Here is a 22,201-nt window from a genome sequence, read left to right as displayed (position 1 = left end):
GAATTCTCGTATCAAACAAACGCATCCCCAAGTTACGTCATAAATAGTTTGGAAGGTAGAAATAAATATGTCTAGATAGAAGAGATGAATACAAAGTGCACTAAGGCGATTTTCACATTGCAATATTGTAAACCTCATTTATAAACAAATTATTTATGTCATATTATAGAAGATATGATCCAGATGGGTCTTTCTAGACTCTGTCTTGTAATAAAATTTTTGTTGAATGAACACTGTAATCTTCATTACTAATACATTTATGTAGTTCCATTTAGAGCCTAAACCTTCATGAGTATTTCATTATCACACATTCGATCCACCTTAAAATCTTACAGTTTTTATACAGTCTAAGAGCAATACTAATACTACTATTTTACCTACTATTTTACATAAATTGAAACGTATTAAACACATTTTATGATAGTGAAATGTTTCATTCCCTTCAAGTACAAATAAAATTAACTTTCTTTTGCTCAAAACATCATTCGTTGTACTCTTAAAATTAAAATAAATAAAAAGTCAACAGGTTGTGTAGCAACTGAAAAATAAAATGTTTGTACTAAAAAGTTAAGATTTATTGTGTTGCTTCTGCTTTTAGATACTTATTTTACGAATGTTTTGTCTATCCTATAACAATTCCAATATATTTTTAAATATCTGAACAGATATCAACAAAGCGTAAAACATAAGTCATGAATAAGATGGGTGTTACCTTATAACATCAAATATGTTCGTAAGATACAACTGCAACATGCTACATTAAAAGAATTAATGTTCAATGTTTCTTTTGCTCAAAAATAATATTTGTCGAATTATTAAAATTAAAATAAATGAGAGGTCAACATGTTGCGTAGTAACTGAAAAATAAAATGTTTTTACTGGAAAGTTGAGATTTATTGTGTGGACGATATTTTAATGCGTTTCCTGAAGAAATTTCAGGAGTTCTATACAACTGTAACATGCAACCTTAAAAGAATTAATGTTCAATGTTCCTGTAATTTATGATATGGGTATAAAACCTAGACTCGATTTTAGAAGTCGTAACATTTGTTACACACTTTACAAAAAACATAATGTTTTGTAAAATTATTTATTGGTTTCTTGTTTTAAACACAAAGCTACACAATGGCCCTATCTGCACTTTTTTCACCAAGAGAATTGAAACCTAGATTTTAGCGTTATAAGCCATCAGAATCTATCCTGTGCCACTGGGGGAGAGTTATTTGGAATGCTCATCATGATACCCACAGCTACATTCAGGATTCAAGAGAACTTCACTAGTTCAGCCATACAGAAAACATAACGTTATTCACTGCTACTTCAAACACATAAAGCCAGTTTATCTCACCTTCACTATTAAGATTTATTACACATAAATTGTCGTTTTAACTGTTGTTGTTTAACTGTAACAGCTTTCTGTACGAAACAATAACGAGTACTATTGCTTATTACAATCATTATTGGTGGAAAAACATTTAGGGTTTCACTGCTTATATAGAAGGTATGGAAACATTCTTTTCCTTACATCTTTTATTATTATTATTATTATTATTAATAGCCCTCGGAACTAAGAATAGACAGGCACAATTTTTAATAAAACCATTGCTTCTGTCGTGGGAAGTAATAGATGACGTAGATTTCCGTTGTCTTTTTCTACGTATGCTGCTTACTGTTGAACATACTTAGCTTAACAAACAAAGAAGCGTAATATTGCCACAACAAGATATGAACCATAAGGCTCCCGATGGATTTATAGACCGCATCGTTAAGCACTAAACCATTACTGATGTCATACACAAACCACAACTTTGTAATTGGATAGTTTACAAGTCAGGCTGACCTCATACACAAACCACAACTTTGTAATTGGATAGTTTACGAGTCAGGTTCATCTATTCCGTGTTTCAGTCGAACGTGTGTTTTTTTCCTAAATTTACATTTACTTTTGTCAAAAATGAAAAAAAGTGATGTTATTGAATGTTTTATGGATGTTGTGCCTGAGTTCACCAACGCAACAACAACGACTGAGGGATTCGATTTCTCTTGATAGACACAGCAGAAAACCCGAAACGGATTTGCTACAAAACACACAAACTCTTAAGCTTAAATGTGTGGTTCATGAGACAAAGTAGCAGTTTCAGAAAGCTACAATTGTAACTTTTATAAGTTAGTGAAAATATTTTTAAGTATACGATTTTTAAGATTTATTTTAATAAGATTTTAAATAAATGTGCAAAAAGGTTTATCAGCAGAGTTTCACTACATTGTAGTTTTATAGAAAAGTATCTGGCCAAAGAGGCAAACTTTTACCACTCGTTTAGTTTTTAAAATCAACTTCATCCAAAGTGATACAACTTTTCTCAGTTAACTCTTCTTATATTTATGTTGATAGTTGTACGTACTCTAATTAGCATTAAATAGTTGGCTGGCTCGCTTCTGGTTAAAATAAAATTATGGGTACCTAGCGATGTGTCCTCGAGTTTAGCGTTTCACATCATTTCACAAGGCACATTAACACCCAGCACGACTGAGCTAACAACAGCTGCTGATAGGGATCAATCTTACAGTAATGAAGTATAGCACGATCCATAAATCAGCGAGAAGCAATTTTTGTATCGGCTGTTTCTCAGTAGAAAATCCTATGTATTTTTCACATATTAAGGAACTAGTGAATGCTGATTAAATTAACTTGCTATTCTGTGAAATATACTCGGTTCTTTCAAACTTCAAACAATCCATTCGGATATATTAAAACTGGTCTTTAGAAACTTTCCCTTTTTTTGTGAGACTGAAATGTTTGAAAACCCTTGACTTTCACTATTATAATACATATGTACATTATTCACCAAAGTTGAATGTTTACATACATCCAAGGAAATCTCTCTCTCTCGAACAGTTTTAATAGCCAAGTTCTTTTATGACAGTATGGACAAACTGGCAGAAAAACAAAACCCACAACAGAAAAACAACAGATTTTCGTAGGAACGACATCCTAATAACGAAAGATTTTTTTAAGATTTTTATTTGTACAAACAGTGAAGCTTTAGATGGAAGCAATTTTACAAATCGAAATGAAATACCTGTTTGAAAAGATGACGACAGCTACGTTCAATTAAACATCGACCAAGTGAGATTACAGACTGTGATAAAAGGGAAAGACGGTGGGTTTCAGAATACTTTATAATGGGTATTTTAGGACTTAAATATAAAGAATTATCGGATAAAACATAGCGAGAAACGGCTATGAAATATTGCTAAGTGACTTTATGTTACAACGATAAACAGGTCTTTTCAAAACATCACTGTTTCTTTCCTCAAAATTGATGATACTGCAATCGTTACCATGGCAACTCTATACTCGAATACAAAATCGGGTTAGGCTGATGTTCACATAAAGGTCAAAGGGTTTTCTCGTTAGCTTTATAAGTTACTAAAACACCGGACATGTATGATCGAAGAACGATGTACTTTTTTATGTAAAAAGAGCATATCTGAGTATTTTTATCTTATTAGACATGCACCTTTTGACACTGTTTTCATTAATCTTCAGACAGGATTTTTACGTAGCCAAGGAAGAAACTTTGATTTGTTTAATCGAAATAAATATCATATATTTTTAAACACAAATTAATAGCTATCTTACATAAGAGAACTGAAACTATTTCAAGGTTTTTGTTCACGTAGCTAATGAGTTTTATATTAAATATAATAGAATGTGGAGAAGAATACAAATAATAGCAAATGCTTCTATAAAAGACCATCGAAGGAAAAAAATCAAAGTTTGAAGTTTAATTACTTTCTAAAAGTAAAGCGAATAACATATGTCTTTAATGAAGCAGGGAGAAAATAATTTGCTTTTCGTTTATATACATTAATGTCTACTGATACAAAGTAGAACTATTTGTTTTATTTTTCGTTTTAGACAGATAGAATAAATATGTACATAATAGACAGCTAGAGCAAAGTGGAGTGAAAACGACATATAGACAAAAGACGAACGTTAATAGAGAGAAAGATGGATTGATACTAAGACAGAGCGATAAATAGAAATCAGAAATAAAAACTATAAAAATTTCATGCATATGAAAACAGCTGCCTAAAATAATCTCAATGGAAGGTGAAACTGGAATCTGAGGCCGATGAATAATGTATGGAAATCTAGCTAGCAGCAGTAAGGTATACATTCAGTGTGTTTATGTATTATGTAGAGAAAAAGTACGGTTGCAAGCTTTTCCACATGAATAATTTAAACAGCAGTCCATTAAAATGTGTTTCGGCATCTGCCGAGAATCTAATATATACTGCAAGTTATCAATTTTATGTTAGTTTAATGCTACAAACATGCTGAACCTCACGAAGGACTGGCGCGTGATCTCAGATACTAAAAGCTAATATACAGTCCCAGTGTGCGTGCAGTTGAAGTTCGGGGAACGAGCAGAGCTAGGCAATACCAGCCTTAAAAATTCAAATTTACTAACATACAATAAAACAGATCCTGAAGTGTTAAAATAATGCATATTATATACCTTCCCCTATCTTCCATCTATTTAAATAGATAAGTTCTGTTAATCTACAAAGTTGTTAAACATTTCATGAACGTAAATAATTATTAGAGACGATAAAAATGCATACAGATTCGCTGTTAACATTTAGAATTGTTACATGAAAAAGGTGAGTATTAGACCTTAAAACTTAATTAAAACACTCACTGAAGCCTCTATGGTGTTAAGTATAGTAAACAATTCCTTGTTGAAGCGAATTCTCTACAACTTGACGGCGGGGCAACATTAAATTTACCCGCTTACAATCCGGGAATCACACAGATAGAGCCCGATGTGGTTTTACTCTGAAACAAACAAATACGTCCAGCCAATGATGACAATTACAAAGACATATGCGATCTTTAAGTTCAGTATGTCTACCAAAAACTATAAATATATAAGGTGTTTATAAATAAACAATTACAAAGACATCTGCGATCTTTAAGTTCAGTATGACTACCAAGAACTATAAATATATAAGGTGTTTATAAATAAAACTAAGTATTTAATTTTTTAAACCAATGAACCACATAAAGTGCATGAAAAATGTGAAGGCCAGTTCGTTGATATTTTCATAGTAATAAATATAACCTTGTTTTAAATTTTCATAAACAGTTAGATAAATACATTAGATTACATTAAGTTGATAGAAGTAACAACTAGGCAATTAAACTGACATCTTATTCTTGTTTATTTCATAGGAATTCTACGTCTTCGTTAGTACTAAATATTTTCAACACTTTACGGTCATATCATAAGTGACCGTTTTCTATTTAGTATATATTTCTCCTCTCACCATCTTCATCTATTTAAATAGATAAGTTCTGTTAACCTATAAAGTTGTTAAACATTTCATGAACGTAGCTAATCATTAGATACGATAAAAATAGATACAGATTCATTGTTAACATTTAGAATTGTTATAAGAAAAATGTGATTATTAGAGCTTGAACAAGTTTACCTGACAGTGGTTATCTCAGAAAACTTCAGAAACATATTAAACTTTACAGTACTAAAAGATGTGTCATATTAAACTTAAAGAAAGCTTTACAGTACTAAGAGACGTATCATTTCGTATATCTATATAAGTGTTTGAATCTGTGTAAAGGTTAATAAATATCTTTTATAAAGTGCAGGTGATATTTATGCTTCAAGAAAATGGAAAACTCAAAATACAGGAAGAAGTGTGTATTCCTATATTAGGCTACTCTGCAAGTTAAAAATTTACTGTATTTCTTTGTATTTAGAAATTATAATAAAACCTACAACAATAAAACGTTCTGCCTCAAACATTTTACAAACAAACAATCTTTCCATCAGTAGGAATGTATGTGAAAGAGAAAACGAAAATCTTTATAGGTTATAACATTATTCTTCACTGAGAGGAAGAAACGGTAACACGTCTAGGCAGTAGCATACCATATGTCAAATGAATCAAGGAACGGTAAACTGCGTGGTTCTTTTCCCCCGTTTACAGTTTTCTATGGTTTTAATAACCATGACTCCAAACCAGAAATATTTTAAACCGTGCGTTTTAGAGTTACCCAACATAATAGCACTTCATTTTGTGACTTCACGTAAGAAGCTGGTGTTCAAGCACTTCGTCGTTTAAATAATGTTTTACTTTTGTTTCGATGTCTTACGATCAGAATTTCAAAATTTCAGTCTGTGTTTATGCGAAATGCTAACATGGTTTACATTAAACAGTGCCACGTTTTTATCGAACGATTTGTATTTTTTGAATTGTATGATATTAAATACCTGTATAAATGCATAATGGAGCTTATAGAATAGTGAGTATACAAAGTACCTTAAAATTTCTTTTGCGTTAGTCAGTAATATTGTCAGTATTTAGATCACAGACAAACTTTTGTTTTGTTTTGTTTATTGCTGCCCTATGTTGTAACCTTTCTCAGTAGAAATATATTTTGCGCACAATATTCAAATAACAGTTTAAACTTTTTTTTAACTTAAACGTATTTTAAACTTAAAGTAAAAGCTGTATTTAGTAACTGTATTATAACACGAACCTGGCTGGAAATTCAATGGAATGTCTAATTCAATGATATTTAAAATAAGTACTGTAATTTCCAAAAATTCATTTGAGAAGCAAAAAAGTATATAAGAGCAAAATGAATATTTATTATTTCACATATATTTTTAATCATTTATGTACTTGAGAAATAGTGACATAGCATCCTTTGGTGCTAATCAGTGATGTCGAGAAAACCCACTTGTAGAGAAATATATATGTAAAAAACGGCTCGTTTGGGTTGAGAAAATATTTTACGTAGAAGAGCGAACAACGTTTCGACCTTCTTCGGTCATCGTCAGGTTCACAAAGAAAGAAAGAGGTAACTGACCGGGAGCTGACCACATATTTAAAAGGGGTTGTGTAACTGAGTGTCGGAATGTTGAGGGCGTGCTTAGATGTTTGAATATATAATTTTATATTATTATTATTTATTATATTATTTTTAATATAGGTATAAAAGTGTTCCTTTGTATTGGTTTATTTTGGGCTTCAGTTGTTGTATAAGTGAGGCTTCTTTAATTTTACGTTTGTTTATGTTTGTTTCTTTATTTAGTATTTGAGTGTTTTCTATGGTTATATTGTGTTTATTTGACTTGTGTTCGAAAACGTGTGAAGGTTACTTTTCATGTTCTTTAAATCTGGTTTCCATTTTTCTACTTGTTTCTCCAATATAGAAGTCGTGGCAGTTATCACATTGTATTTTATAAATAATGTTGGTGTTGTGTTTGTCAGTGTAGTTTTTACATAGTATAGAATTAGACAAAATAAAACAATACTTCATCAACATCAATAAGTTTCCTCCACAAATCGTAGAAAACATTATACGCACACACCTAGACAGAAAGCAAGATCAACCGACAAAAGTAAATATATCTCACGAATCAAAAATCACGAAACCATATACTGCTGCATTCCATACATTCCCGACGTCAGCAGAAAAATAACCAACATTTGGCAAAAACTAGTAACAAAATATGGCATTCCAATTAATACCAAATTTATTCAAAAACCAGGCACAAAACTGAGGTCTATACTATATAAAAACTACACTGACAAACACCACACCAACATTATTTATAAAATACAATGTGATAACTGCCACGACTTCTATATTGGAGAAACAAGTAGAAAAATGGAAACCAGATTTAAAGAACATAAAAAGTCACCTTCACACGTTTTCGAACACTGCAAGTCAAATAAACACAACATAATCATAGAAAAACACTCAAATACTAAATAAAGAAACAAACATAAACAAACGCAAAATTAAAGAAACCTCACTTATACAACGACTCAAGCCCAAAACAAACCAATACAAAGGAACACCTTTATACCTATATTAAAAATAATGTAATAAATAATTTTAATATAAAATTATGTATTCAAACATCTAAGCACGCCCTCTACATTCCGACACTCAGTTACACAACCCCTTTCAAACATGTGGTCAGTTTCAGTCAGTTAACTCTTTCTTTCTTTGTAAACCTGACGATGACCGAAGAAGGTCGAAACGTTGTTCGCTACTCTACGTAAAATATTTTCTCAACCCAAACGAGCCGTTTTTTACATATATATCCTTTGGTGTTGTTGAATGTCTAACAGATAGTTTGGAACAAGTGCACGTTGAACGTTTCGTCAATAAAAATGAAAAATACAACTTTTTATTTTGCTACAATAATGAAATAAAAAAAAATACTTAAAGGATCATAGGGATGATGGGAAATCATAATACATGACTTCAAGTTTATGTGACATAAGCTCTTGATGTTTCTATATGCGGTGTTTTGTGAAAGGTGCCAGTACGAATAGACCACGAACCTTGTTCCAGCGGCTCATTGAGAATACCAATGTTGCCAAAACTGCAGAAAAGAATGTATATATACACATATCGCTATGAGCGTGAACGGCATGCCAAGTAATACATTATTAAACTTTGAATGTGGGTTTGCCAACTTCAAATATTAGAATTGGTTGATCAAAGCGTACTTACATGATTGTACTAAAAGTTTGCTTTATGATGTGACTTGAAAGCAAATAACATTTAAATACAAATGATGTGACCTGAAAGCAAATAACATTTAAATACAAATGATGTGACCTGAAAGCAAATAACATTTAAATACAATTTATTATTGCACTGAAAAGTTTATTTTGTTTATTTTAGTGTAAACTACACAATATACTATCTGCGTTCTGTCCACTACAGGGATTCGAACTTCGAATTTTAGTGCTGTAAGGTATTCTCGAAACGATATTGACAAATTAAGCACTCAAATCCACAAGTAAATAAAAAGTCATGAATTAACGACTTTAAAACTTACTAAATTAAGTTTACTGGTTGAAAATATTTCCTGACGGAATGGGCAAGTTGTTATGTAAGTGCCAACAAAAAATGTGACATTACAGAGGTTAAAAATCCGTTCTAAAATGTAATTATAATCTGTTTAACTTACACTTTTACATCAATGTATAAGTATTCAGAGATTTGTTTCCATTGATTTTAACCTTCTAGGAATTCACTACTGAATCGCATCATCTAGTACTGATCGTTTTTGCAAATCTCGCCCATATGTACCTCTCTGAAAAAAGAAAATCTAAACAATGACTTCCTATTTTCCATAACATTTTTAAACATCTTATTTTGGATACGAAGTATCATCATTGATGACATACCAACGATCCTGGAACGTACCTTACTAAACAGCACAAAGTTTCATACATTAATGACAGACAAACAATCCTGGAACGTACCCTACTAAGAGCACGAAGTCTCATACATCAACAGCAGACAAACAAGCCTACTAAGAGGGTTATCTGTAGACGTAGTACCATACAGCTGTAAAGATACCTACACACAGTCATTGTGTCTTAGTTTTATTTGTTTCCTTTTTACGTGCAAGGATTTTTGTTTCTGCTTTGTTGTCTGAAATGTTATTTAAGTGTTGGGAATACACGTCCAAATAGTTATATAAACTAAGAAAATACTAACTTTTTATCGATTTGATGGATTCAAACCACTACGTGTCTGCTTTTCTCCTGCAGTTCTATTATAATCCTTTTTCATAGAGATATACAGAACTCTTTACTTCTAATAATCTCAGAAAAAGAAAGTTGTTGATTTCTTTTTGTTTTTACGTAGGAAATTTAGACTGTAGAGGATTTCCGAATAAAAATATGTTTATTTTTATCTCTAGATTTCCAGTCACTCGTCATTTGTAGAATGAAAATAATTTATCGGTCACTTTCAAGATTGTGAAAATATTCTAACTGATTATTTGTCGTATTAGTTCTGTCGGTTGTTTTTATAAACTTTGCTAATACAGGCACTATTTTCAGTCAGTATTTTCGAAAATAATAACTCAGTACATTTATCAGGTGATTAGCAGAATTGAATAACAGTAGAACTTACTTCAGTTATTGTTGGCTTAATTTATAAAATGAAATTATTACTTCTTTACGTTCATGTAAATATTTATAATAAATATGAGTTTTTGGCTAAATATTCAATATTAAAAAATAAACAAGCTAACGAAGGTTACAATATGGTTTTATCAGGCTTTTGACATCGTATTCAGTATAACACAGTAAAGACATTGCCATGTTAACCGTATGAAATGGATATTGAAACTTACTTTTAGTTTTCCTAGTTTTCACCTAAAACATCATTGATTCATAAATATGTAAAATGCCAAACAAATAAATACGTATGTTTATCTGGTAATACTTTTAAATAAATGATACTTATAAATACCATGATAGTGTATTTTAACCTTAGTAAAACATTTCATTAATAACTTACTGTTTATCTATTTTTTCCATATCTGATTTGAAATGTTGTTGATATAGTTTCTTATATCGTAGGAAATGAATGACGTCATAATGTTTATTAACTTTGTTGACTTGACAGCTTTATTCCTGTAAACTAAGCTTTGAGTAACAATGTGTTCGACTTGCCACCCATTAAACTTGTAATTTATGTAACTATCTTTTTATTTTCAGAAAGACTATTTTCAAAATTGTGGTGGCGCCTTTTGCCAGGAGAATCCTAAAAGAAACAGAACACATGGGGACGATGATAACCTAAGAAAACTATTGCTTTGTTCTCAATATTTTCCTCGCTCTCATATTAACTCTCCCCTTACAAGCATTTAAAACAAACTATTAAAAACGGGTAAAAATATTGATTTTCTTGTTATCTCTTGCGAAAATTACTTTAACGGAAATTTTGCTGAAATAATGGACACCGCTATTAAAAGTTTAGAAACCACTGTGTTACGACACTAATTGTGGTGGACAAACTACATCCAGGTGAAATCACTCATATTATTTTTTTAGAATATATATAAAAAATTCAGCAGAAATTAAAGACTTTTAAATACAGCACTTATAGCATTTTAGTTTATTTTTTCTTGTTATCCATGTTTTGTTGGGCCCGGCATGGCCAGGTGGGTTAAGGCGTGCAACTCGTAATCCGAGGGTCGCGGTTCGCATCACCATCGCGCCACACATGCTCGCCCTTTTAGCCGTTGGAGCGTTATAATATGACGGTCAATCCCACTATTCGTTCGTAAAAGAGTAGCTCAAGAATTGGCGGTGGGTGATGATGACTAGCTGCCTTCCCTCTAGCCTTATACTGCTAATTTATGGACGGCTAGTGCATATAGCCCTCGTTTAGCTTTGCGCGAAATTCAAAACAAACTAAATCAAACCACGGCTAAGTCTGACACAATCCAGGGATCATCTTGCTGCGTTGTTTTCTTTGGTCTAAGTAACCATTAAGATATTTCTATTCTACTAAAAAGGATCACTTCCGTACTGAGATCATGCTGCTGCCATTATTTTAGTATTCCTCTATTATCTTATTATTGTAATAATTCACTAAGAATCTTAGTATTCTTTGTTCCTTATCTAATCCTGAATCGTCTTCTCTTTCATCACCATTTCATAAAAGGTCAACGGATATACCCATAAAGTTTATTACTCCTGAACACAGATGTATTTACAGATCAAGTCTGAACCAGACTTTGCAACAAGAAAAAACACTCAGATAGTCTGGTTCGTTGTCTCAATATTTCCTCACAGGTTTCACAAAATGTTTGGGAATGGTAAGTGGTCCATAGATAATGTATTACAATAATTATATGGTCATTTTCTGAATTACGGTGAAAAACAAATCACCCAGTTCTACTGACAAAAAACAACCAAACTTTCTCTAAACGTTATCCAATTATAGATCGGAATAAACCTCAAGATTCCTTATAATAAAAGCATATTCATGTAAACTTTTAAAAACAAAGTGTAAATGCCAAGTATGGTATCTATAATATGCCCTACCATTTCTGCTGCTGTAGAGCCAGAGACTTCTTGTTAAATAGATGGCAGCAATGAGGATAATTAATTTTTATACAGCGATCTAATCCAGCAGTATTAATATTTAGTATCCACTACAAACACCGCTTGTCTTTCTTTTAAGAAAAAAACTAGTAAGGTCTGGTCGTTATGGCGCCCGAGTCGTGGGGTTGCAGGTTTGTATCCTTCACTAAATATATTCGCTCTTTCATTCGTGGGGATTTAAAATGTGATTAATAATTTCACGTCTATCACTTTTAAGTTAGGGACGGCTAGCGCAGATAGCCCTCAAATAGGTAGCATTGTGCAAAATTCAACTAAACAATGAAACATAGTCTTACATGGTTGTAGTTTTTCCTCATATTACTATTGAATAAACACCAAACTTTGATTAAAAATGTTAAAAATGTGTAAGAATTAAGCAATTAGTGTCACGTGATGATTAGTAAAAGTGTTGTATATAATTAACGTAATTATGTGTATATTAAGCATCTCTTCCTTACACAAATAATATTATAGGCCTCTTTTAACCATTAACCTTGAAAGATACGTAGTAATTATCAAATGACATTCTTTCGACGTCGTGAAACGATTAACAGGAAAGCTGACCACTTCATTAAACTTGTCTATATACTGAAAATATCCAACGAGAAAGGTATGTAAATCTTCAACAAACGTACTATTACTCTTATATGTAAAATAAATAGTCTAATTAGAGCCACTTATGAAATATTTATACAATCCGTTAATGGTAAATTTTTTCTTCGCATCTTAGACAACGTATGACCTACAGAGATGATAGACGATTTAACTAATTAGCAAAGGTTGTTCTTGAGTAAACGAAATCATGAACAGTTCGAATTTTAACAAAACATCCTTTTACGAGTTCTGCAATGACTTGATGGATAACGTAATGTGATTGTTATATATCATTATGCAACAAATCCCTAAAGATAGCGAGTTTCATGTCTAGCCGTTCCACAAGTTTGTTTTAACATTTTATTTTCAACCTTTGATATATAAAATTTCAGCTTTAAAAATGTCTTTCAATTTTGTAGAATGTTCCAAGTTTGTTTGAGTGTGGAAAAAACAAAAACATTATAAATACTGACGGAACGACAAAAAATGGGAAAGATTAATAAGTTTAATTTCACATTCAAGATTTGCAGTGATTAAATCGCGATTTTGAAAAATACGAAACTCCCTTTTGTGATCCACCTTGGCATTCCAAACAGAAGAGGAGGAATGTTGATGGCTTGAATCCCCAAAAGGCAAAACTCCGTTCCGAATTGTTCCGCCCCAATTTAACCCCTGAAAGATCTCAACATTTATCATTTCCAGATGTACGGTATAATCACTATCTGTTTTGTTAAGATATAACAAGGAATTACATTTCATTTGAATAAATCCTTCTGTTTCATACGTACCTTTTGAATTTATTGCACATATAGGAAAAACGGGGAAGGCAGTAGAAGACATTGATTTTTAAAGTAATAAGGTTAAAATAAATTATAATGGTAGTGACCATTTATACTTTCGGCTTTTTGTGTAAAGTACAGAAATACGTCAAGGTCTAAAAACCGCTTACAAACTTTGGTTTCCCGTTGACCATGCTGAGTTATATCTTACAAAATCATATCTTATAAACCATTACGTTAATTATAATTCAGTGTATATCTTGGAACTGTAATCGTAGCTTTACGAACGGTAAAATATAAGATATAATACCCCACTACTAATGTAAAGGATAAAATGCACTTCCCCATTCCAATCGTAAAGGATAGGATGTACTACTCCTCTACCAATGGTAAAGGATAAAATGTACCACTTCATTCCAGTGGTAAAGGATAGGATATACTACCTCTCTACCAATGGTGAAGGATAAGATGTAATACTCCACTAAGTAGCTCCTTTATGGGAATTCCCTGTGATAATATTTTACTTCTATATAAGAAACATAAAAAAAGAATACAAACACTGTTGAAAAGTTACGTGTACATACAAACATCATTACCAGTTGATTTGGCCCGACATGATTAGATGGTTAATGAGCTCGACTCGTAATCTAAAGGTCGCGGGTTCGAATCCCTGTCACTTCAAACATGCTCGCCCTTTCAGCCTTGGGGACATTATAATGTGACGTTCAGTCCCACTATTCGTTTGTAAAAGAGTAACCCAAAAGTTGGCGGTGGGTGGTGATGACTAGCTACCTTCCCTCTGGTCTTACACTGCTAAATTAGGGACGGCTAGCGCAGATAGTCCTCATGTAGCTTTGAGCGAAATTCAAAACAAACCAAACCCAGTTCATTCTCCTTCTTCAGCTCCAAAGGTTTTAATCACGATTCACCTGAAAATCTGCACGAATATACAAGTGGACGAAGTGAGTTAATTTTAAATTATTATTCACTGTAATCTCTGCTCTTTGATATTTAAAACTGATAAAACCGTGCTTAGGTGTCTTCAACTGCGACAATTTTTGATGACAAAAAAGTATCAACTTCATATAACCTCGAGGATGCATCAGATGAAGTAGGTTATAGCGGATATAACTTTACACTGAAAGGCAAGAGCATTTAATTTCCTAGTGAAGCGACGGGACTTAGAGAAAGATTTGCATGCTAAGTAGTACTGGAGATAACATAGACACACAGAAAATAATTACAGCAAGGTTCAGGAAAGCGTCAGACTATAATCATGTCAAAGCTATTAATGGTGCGATAGAAGTATGTATATGTATATGGACAGAGGTTAAGCATGCTATATTGAGACTACTTTAAAGCCTTAATCCATATATCCATGTTCAGTCATTCTCTGTATGACGACAGTGTATCTTGACGATAGACTTTCAGCGTTGTTTTAATTGCAAAAACACTCCGTCATAAGGGTGTTTTGTTCAAAGCAGACACCCTTCTCCTTGCAGCTTTCTATAATGCTCCTACTGTGTGTGAGGACAACTGGTACCCCGCTCTGTTTATACAGTCCGACCGCACAGAAATACATAGGCGATACGTTCGGCGAGTTAAGCGACATGTCTTCAAATGGAATAGCATGACTACCCGTTTCATTGTCCAGCTACATGAGGTATGAGACTGTTGAACTGACGGTGGAAGCAACTAGTGTACACGCGACTTGAGTAGCGTTTTTAAAATGTGTTTCACGAATCTTCACCTATTACAAGATGTCTCACTTTGGAGTACGACTTGTGCTCAGTTTGATCCATATTCCTCTGTTTTCCACTACATTAAGTATAAAGGAAATGAACACATCTGTATCCTTCGCATAAACTGTTTATCTTCAGTGACATCACACTACCTACAAACAGCAAACAATGTCAAAATGTAGTTCTGATATATTCAGATTCACTGCGACTTTGTAGAAGTTGTGACTGTAACGTAACTTGCTGATTTGCATATACAAAATCTTCTTGATATAACGCATTTAACTCTGAACAGTCAAATACAAAAAACAAGTTTTATAAATAAAGGTAAAAGTATAAACCTTTAAGTATTAACATACCGACTGCCTGATCTTTGCCAATGTACTTTCAACCACAAATGTTCAGAAATTATGATATAAAATGTTGACAGCGGGTTAAATTAAGATGTGAGAAAAACTGTTAAAATCACTTCGCCCTTATAAGATATGTTTATTTGAGTTACTAAAATGCTAGGCTCGTTGGATCGTCACCAATAATGAGACTCTGAGGAAAAAGTAACCAAAATAATATAGACAATCTGACCTCGTCAGTGAAAATATTCTGAACAAAAACAGCACATTTCACGAGTTGGCTACTAAACTTGTATTAAGCTTAAATTGCTTCTTTTAATTATACCTTGTATATAATAAATTTAAAAAATTGGAATTTAAAAACCTTTAAACAGGGACAGTAAAACAGCAAGAAATCACGGTTGAATATACTATAAACATTATTTACTCAAACTACAAACCCTTATTTTGGCTCCTTGTTGTTACCTAGAACTACATTTGGTAGAATTAAAATAGAGAGTTATAGCTTAAGTAAATAATGTTTTCAGTATGACTAACCTTGTTTTCCTTTGTGATCCCTGTTTGCAGGCTTTTATATTCCCTATTTATATTTATTTGATTTGCTGGCATTTTTTTATGCTCACCTACGGGTAAAGGATTACTTGATATGGTAGCTAACTTTATACGCTGTAATTATGATAAACACAGCTAGTAGCTAGCTGATACAATTTTTACTTCATACATAATATAGAGGTTAGCTCCCTAAAGACACCGATTGCATAGTGTATAAAACATTGAATAAATATATGTTACAAAGCTAACTTTAAGGAATAATGATATCATTTATACCAGAATTATGATTTTTTTTATATTATGTAAAACACAGAAAACAAATTGAATTTTCAATACTCGTATGACCTTAGCAGTACCTTACTTAGAATTCTATGAAAGGTTTAGGTTCAGTATATCAAGTTGTTTTTGTTGTAGGCTGATGAGAGAATAATAATAATAAGACGTACTAACTGGCCGTTTTGAGATGATTTTATTTTCCTTGTTTTTGTACATTTCTATTTGTGTAAAGACTTAGTAATCAATAGTGAAGATTTAAATGTTGTTTGAAATAAATATTTACTGTTAAAGTGCTTTTTGTCCGAACGTTTTATTATAGTTTTGTACAATTCTTTGCGATCCCTATCACAGTCTGTTTGTTTGTTTTTGAATTTCGCGCAGAGCTACACGAAGGCTATCTGCGCTAGCCGTCCCTAATTTAGCAGTGTAAGACAAGAGAGAAGGCATCAACTCTTAAAAGTACTCTTTTCTAACAAATAGTGGGATTGGCCATAACATTATAACGCCCTCATGGCTGAAAGGGCGAGCATGTTTGGTGCGACGGGAATTCGAACCTGCGACTTTGAGATTACAAGTCGAGCGCACTAACCACCTGACAATGCCGGGCCCCCTATCACGGATCTACTGTAATGATTTATAACATTACAATTAAATTAGATGAAGTGTTTCACGTTATATGCATTTATAATCCATTATTGTGATTTTCCACAAGTAGTTAAAATATTCAGATTGATTAAGTGAAGAACTGGTGTCACATATAGTTCACTAATATTTACCAGGCTGAAATAATATTCTAAGAAATACAGTTTGTAGCAGTAGATTTAGAAGCTCGTTCGCAACCTAAAACAAGTCATTTTCAGAAACCTATCGTTATTGTTTTATAGCAACTCTCCATTGAAAATTCGATCATTTAAACCACTTCTTTCAGCATATTTTGAGACAAGAATAATTCATCCATTAAAAAATTGCACACGGGGAAATATCATTACAATTTAACATAATCGATAACAGAACTCGTGTGATATACATTTATACAGATGAGTAGTTACACTAATGAATTTCTAGAAGGTTCATTAGTCACAACCGCAAGTGAAAATAACGGATTGTACATCAATAGATTTATCTTCATCAAATATGAATTTAGTGTTTATGACAAGGTAACAACTGATGGCTGAGTGCATATAATTCTTTTTTCTCATTCTTCTTGAATTACCATGAAAACTATTCTGTTTAATTGATATTAAAAACAAAGTAGGATTAATAGACTTGATAAAAGCTGGACCATGGTGATCGTACTCAGTTCCCTTAGTTGTACTGTCATGAAAAATAATACGAACAAATCGCCGTTCGATCCGTTTTAAATGAGTATGTATGTTAACAATATGCTAGTGCTAGTATTGCATGATTTCTACGTTTCATGCAGGAAACGAAATTATATAGATTCAAATGACGACTGTTTATGGAAACTAAACTGTATTTAATAACCTCAACAACCATTACCATAAATATTGAAATTATTGTGAATACTGAAAAAATGTGAAAGAAAAACTTTAATATGTTATTTTAGTCACTATGAAAAAATAATTTCGAGCGCTAAGTAATGAATTTTTAGAAACTATTGGCGTTAAAGAATCACAAAAAAACGTATGTTGTGTTCATATTATAGTTATGATATATGTTTGGAACTATTCTGCTAAACATTAAGAGACCTAATTATCAAGTGTATGTTATACAGAGGAAAAAAAAAACATATTTCTGGTCAGGGAATTTTATCCTGTATTTATTTATTTGTATGATGTTAATTTCGGATATATGAAAAAAAACTGTGTACAGACCTCGACCCGTTACCCATGTACGTAAGTACTCAGTGTAACCAATGTTTGTCATTGTGATAAGTTCTGTTGCAATCTTTCTGTGTCGTACACCTGTAAGGAATTATTAATATTCTATGTGTAGAGCGACCGGATTCAAAAGAGCTACGTGGTTTGTCATTCTAAACGTGACGAAATTCACGGTAAGCACAAGCTAAGTCGGAGCATGAGCTCCCGGAGAAGGAGGCATCACTGGCAGTGGCACCCACTTCCTTTTTTAAAAAAGAAAACAATATGTCATCTGACCAGGGATGAAAGTGAATGAAATTAAAAATACATAACATTTGCTTTTAACAGAAAGGAAACAATTCTGAATACTGTTGATATGGCAAACAAAATGATAAACAGTGTTTCGTCTGTATTCTTGTTGTTAAGCACCATGCTACAAATTCGAATATCTGTGCTGTGACAACCATGGGTACCGAAACTGCTGACCGTTGAGACATTGGAGCAAGTTGAAACTCTGTTCTAGATTTAAGCACTTCCAATTAAGAGACGGACTTAGAATGAACTAACACCGTGTAAAATCATGTAAAATTCAAATAATATGTAAAAAACTGCATTTACTGATTATCACAAGAGAAGACTGAAATATAATTTTGTTTATTCTAGTCATCAATTTCTGTCCATCTACTTTCTGCTGTTGACTTCAGAAGATATATACGTTTTATCTATTTGGTTAAAAATTAGAAAATAGCAGCTAAATTCAATCTGTTTTCAAGTATGATTCAATAACTTTATTTAATTGATCTAATCGTTTAGGAAAATCTGACTTAAGACAGAATCGAGCGTGGCTCAAAGCTCTCATCATTCACGCTCCATTGTTGCTAAAACACTTTAGGGCTGGGCTGCTTTATAAGAACGTTTATTAAATTTCATTATTATTCGGTCAGACACAAGTAACACAAGAGTTGGAAGTAGGTTATGTTAACCTGCTGTTTCTTATAAAAGTCAGCTCAAAATTAAATACAGCTATATGCATGTGGCTCTCTCTATACGAAAAATCCAGAACCAAATAAGGCTTAAAGCAACTTGACTTTGATCTGTATACATGTATTGCTAGACTGAATTAAAAACTATCTAATAATCTCTTTTAATTTCAATTTTCCAATTAGTCCCCCACTTTTTTTTGAAAATTTATCTGATGGCATCGATCGTGTCTTTTTTATTGTATTAATTGAGCAGACCTTTCTGACGAGTTATGGAGTGACAAGTAGTGAAATGAGACTAGATAAAGGTGATTAACACACTTCTAGAGAGAATACTTATTATCCTGCTAGGATATAGTGATGCCTACTTGTTTATGACTAGCTGTTATGTCTTTATGAGTTATTTTGATTTATTTAAAGCTCTCATTTAAACATTTCTTTTTACATTTCCTATCATTTATTATTATTATTCCTGTCTCCTTTCCTGTTCAACGAGTTTAAAAGGATTGCTATATAAACTTAATGTTTCTTTTATTTCAATTGTTTTACATTAATTCCTTAAACTATTTTATATTCATCATGGTCGGGTTCTCAGCAAGACCTGCATTTGTTATTAATGTTATTTCCTTTGCTACATGCTCCAAAACAAATAATTTCATCATATCAACTTTAAGTATATCAAAATAGTGAAGTAATAATATCTAATATAAACCAATAAGGACGTGTACTAAACACAACATTAAATAAGCACGAATTTCGATTTTTAAACATATAGTTAAATTATACTTGTAAAACCTCCAGAGAGAGGTCAGTTCTATTTCGAAAAAGTTTACCAAATCCAAACATTGGTTCCGTTTATACCCAAGCTTCATCATTAATGGTCAAACATACAGTGGTAATCTGTGTTTAACAATAAGTTTCAACTTTTGATTTATTTATTTTTTACTTGGGATTACTTTTAAACAATATATAATGAAAATTAAATTCATCTTAAGGAAATGATAACGAATAAAACTAACATTCAAATATATAGCACAAGATTGGTAAAAAAAAATTCAGTAAGTCTTCGGCCACTAGTATAAGAACAAAAACGTTTTTCCACACAGTTTTTTTTTCTTATGCTGTCGCTAAGTGTCAAAACAAAAAGGAAACGTTGTCATCGACGGGATGGTTGCTTTATAATGACGTAGGAAATTATATATGTACCGGTTTCAATAACTTGATTTTATTCATAAAAGAAAATTGCTCTTATTCAAATTAAGTTTCATACACATGACACGTTCATACATCCAATGTAGGAAAGTCGTCCAGCGTGCTTTAATCAAATGTCACTACAAGTATTTGACGAGAAAGTAGAAATATCGACTAAGAGAATGCTGGAGATCGCTGGAAAGTTAACCACTTATCTGAAAAATCTAATTCAATGGTTTGGTCCTTTTTAGCCTACGTTCCATTTGACTTGTCCATAACTCTTTACGTCTCACTATACAAAATAATTATAATTTAAGATCACCTTGACGAGTTAGTAGTGTTTGGAAACAACTTATTAAAACATTTGAAAGTTAAATATAATAAATTTGTAGCATTTATATTAGTTACCATATCCAACACCCTCTTTGAAAATCGTCGGGCCTAAATAACGTTTGAAAAGTATATTATATTGGTGTACGTGCAAAGGTTCTGTCAGCAATTTTTCTAAATTAACTGATTTTTAAAGTTAGTTATCATAGAAATAAACAAAATTTAAAAAGTCTTCTTCGTTGCTTATTTGATTTGTTTCGAATTTCGCGCAAAGCTATACGAAAGCTATCTGCGTTCGCCGTTCATAAATTAGCAGTGTAAGACTAGAGGAAAAGCAAATAGTCATTCCCACCCATCGCTAACTCTTGGGCTACTCTTTCACAAACGAGTGGGATTGACCGCACATTATCATGCCCCCACGTGAAACTTAAAACGGGATCAAAAACAAAATTTAAAACTGCTCATTCGTGAGCATCATACGATGTAAACAGTCTGTATCTAGTGTTACGTCACTACGGTTCCATAACAGTGGTGCCAATAATTTCATGAGTGTTTCTCAACCGAAACTTTGCCATCAAACGTATGTCATCAGATTTCATTTGTCACCAATAAACTCACAGAAAGGATAGTATTGTTACGATAATATATTAAATAAAATAAATTAAAATATATTAAATTACACAAATCAAGTTTCTTATCAGCGGAATTCCTAAATAAAACGACTTCGCATTTGTTAGTTTTAACGTATGAATCGGAAGACATTGAATGATACGTAAATAAAGTTCTCGTGTTTAAATTTTCAAATATTATCACATGCGTAATGTTTGACACAATCGACTTTTGTAGTGTCGTAAGAAACAGGATGGATAATCGAGATTCTATGACTTCCAAAGGAATATTCTCTGACTAAGAACTATGTAGTTAGTTATATATTTACATACATGCTTCAATGTATCTAGATGGAAAACAAAAGAAGCTAAAATAACCACACAGTAAATATGTAAATATATATTAACTTTTTCTTAAACGGTTTTGACACATTCAAGATCTTTACCTCATTCTGTTTTTCATTCCTTTGGTTCAGAGGCTTCAATAACTGTTGAATTAAAGTACAAGTAATTTAATATTACGTCTAGAAATTCGATAATTCTTGAATTGACACGCAAGCATTTAATTTTACGTCCAGGAAGCGTAACATAGTATCGACTGATTTAGAGAAGCTTACGTCATATCCCTTTTCAAATTTGAAATATATATATATATATTAGCGTCTATATTCTCAAAACTGCAAAGGTTTAACACGTAGATAAAACATAATTAAATAACTGAAATTGTAATAGCAATCATGATTTGTAGTAACAATTACAGCAACTTCGTGATGACGAGAAAACCCACTTGTAGAGAAAAATATTTATGTAAAAACGGCTGGTATGGGTAGAGAAAGCACTATGTAGAAGAGCGAACAACGTTTCGACCTTCTTCGGTCATATATAAATTACAGCAACTACACTCATTTGACAGTCTAAGTATAATATTTTCTGTAAAACAACCTACAACCAAACATATGACTATACACGCCTTTAATACATACCCTTAAAATGTATTAAATCATACATCATT

At 32.2% G+C, this 22,201-nt stretch overlaps 1 protein-coding gene across 4 annotated transcripts in view; it reads right to left on the bottom strand.

Annotated features, from left to right (window-relative positions):
* The window catches only part of LOC143232687 (poly(rC)-binding protein 3-like), a 227,109-nt gene that overhangs the window by 136,537 nt on the left and 68,371 nt on the right, over window positions 1–22,201 (bottom strand). The window contains exon 2 of one of the 4 annotated variants that reach the window (XM_076468421.1): window positions 4,710–4,846. The exons of the other annotated variants lie outside the window; for them this stretch is intronic. The gene's annotated coding sequence lies outside the window, so the exon portion shown is untranslated. The remainder of the gene's footprint in view (window positions 1–4,709; window positions 4,847–22,201) is intronic. 4 annotated transcript variants of the gene reach the window in all.

This window comes from Tachypleus tridentatus, chromosome 11 (genome assembly GCF_004210375.1).
Source record: "Tachypleus tridentatus isolate NWPU-2018 chromosome 11, ASM421037v1, whole genome shotgun sequence".
NCBI lineage: Eukaryota > Metazoa > Arthropoda > Merostomata > Xiphosura > Limulidae > Tachypleus > Tachypleus tridentatus.
The sequence above is the reverse complement of the archived record's forward strand: the minus strand, read 5'-3'. Positions and strand labels throughout refer to the sequence as shown.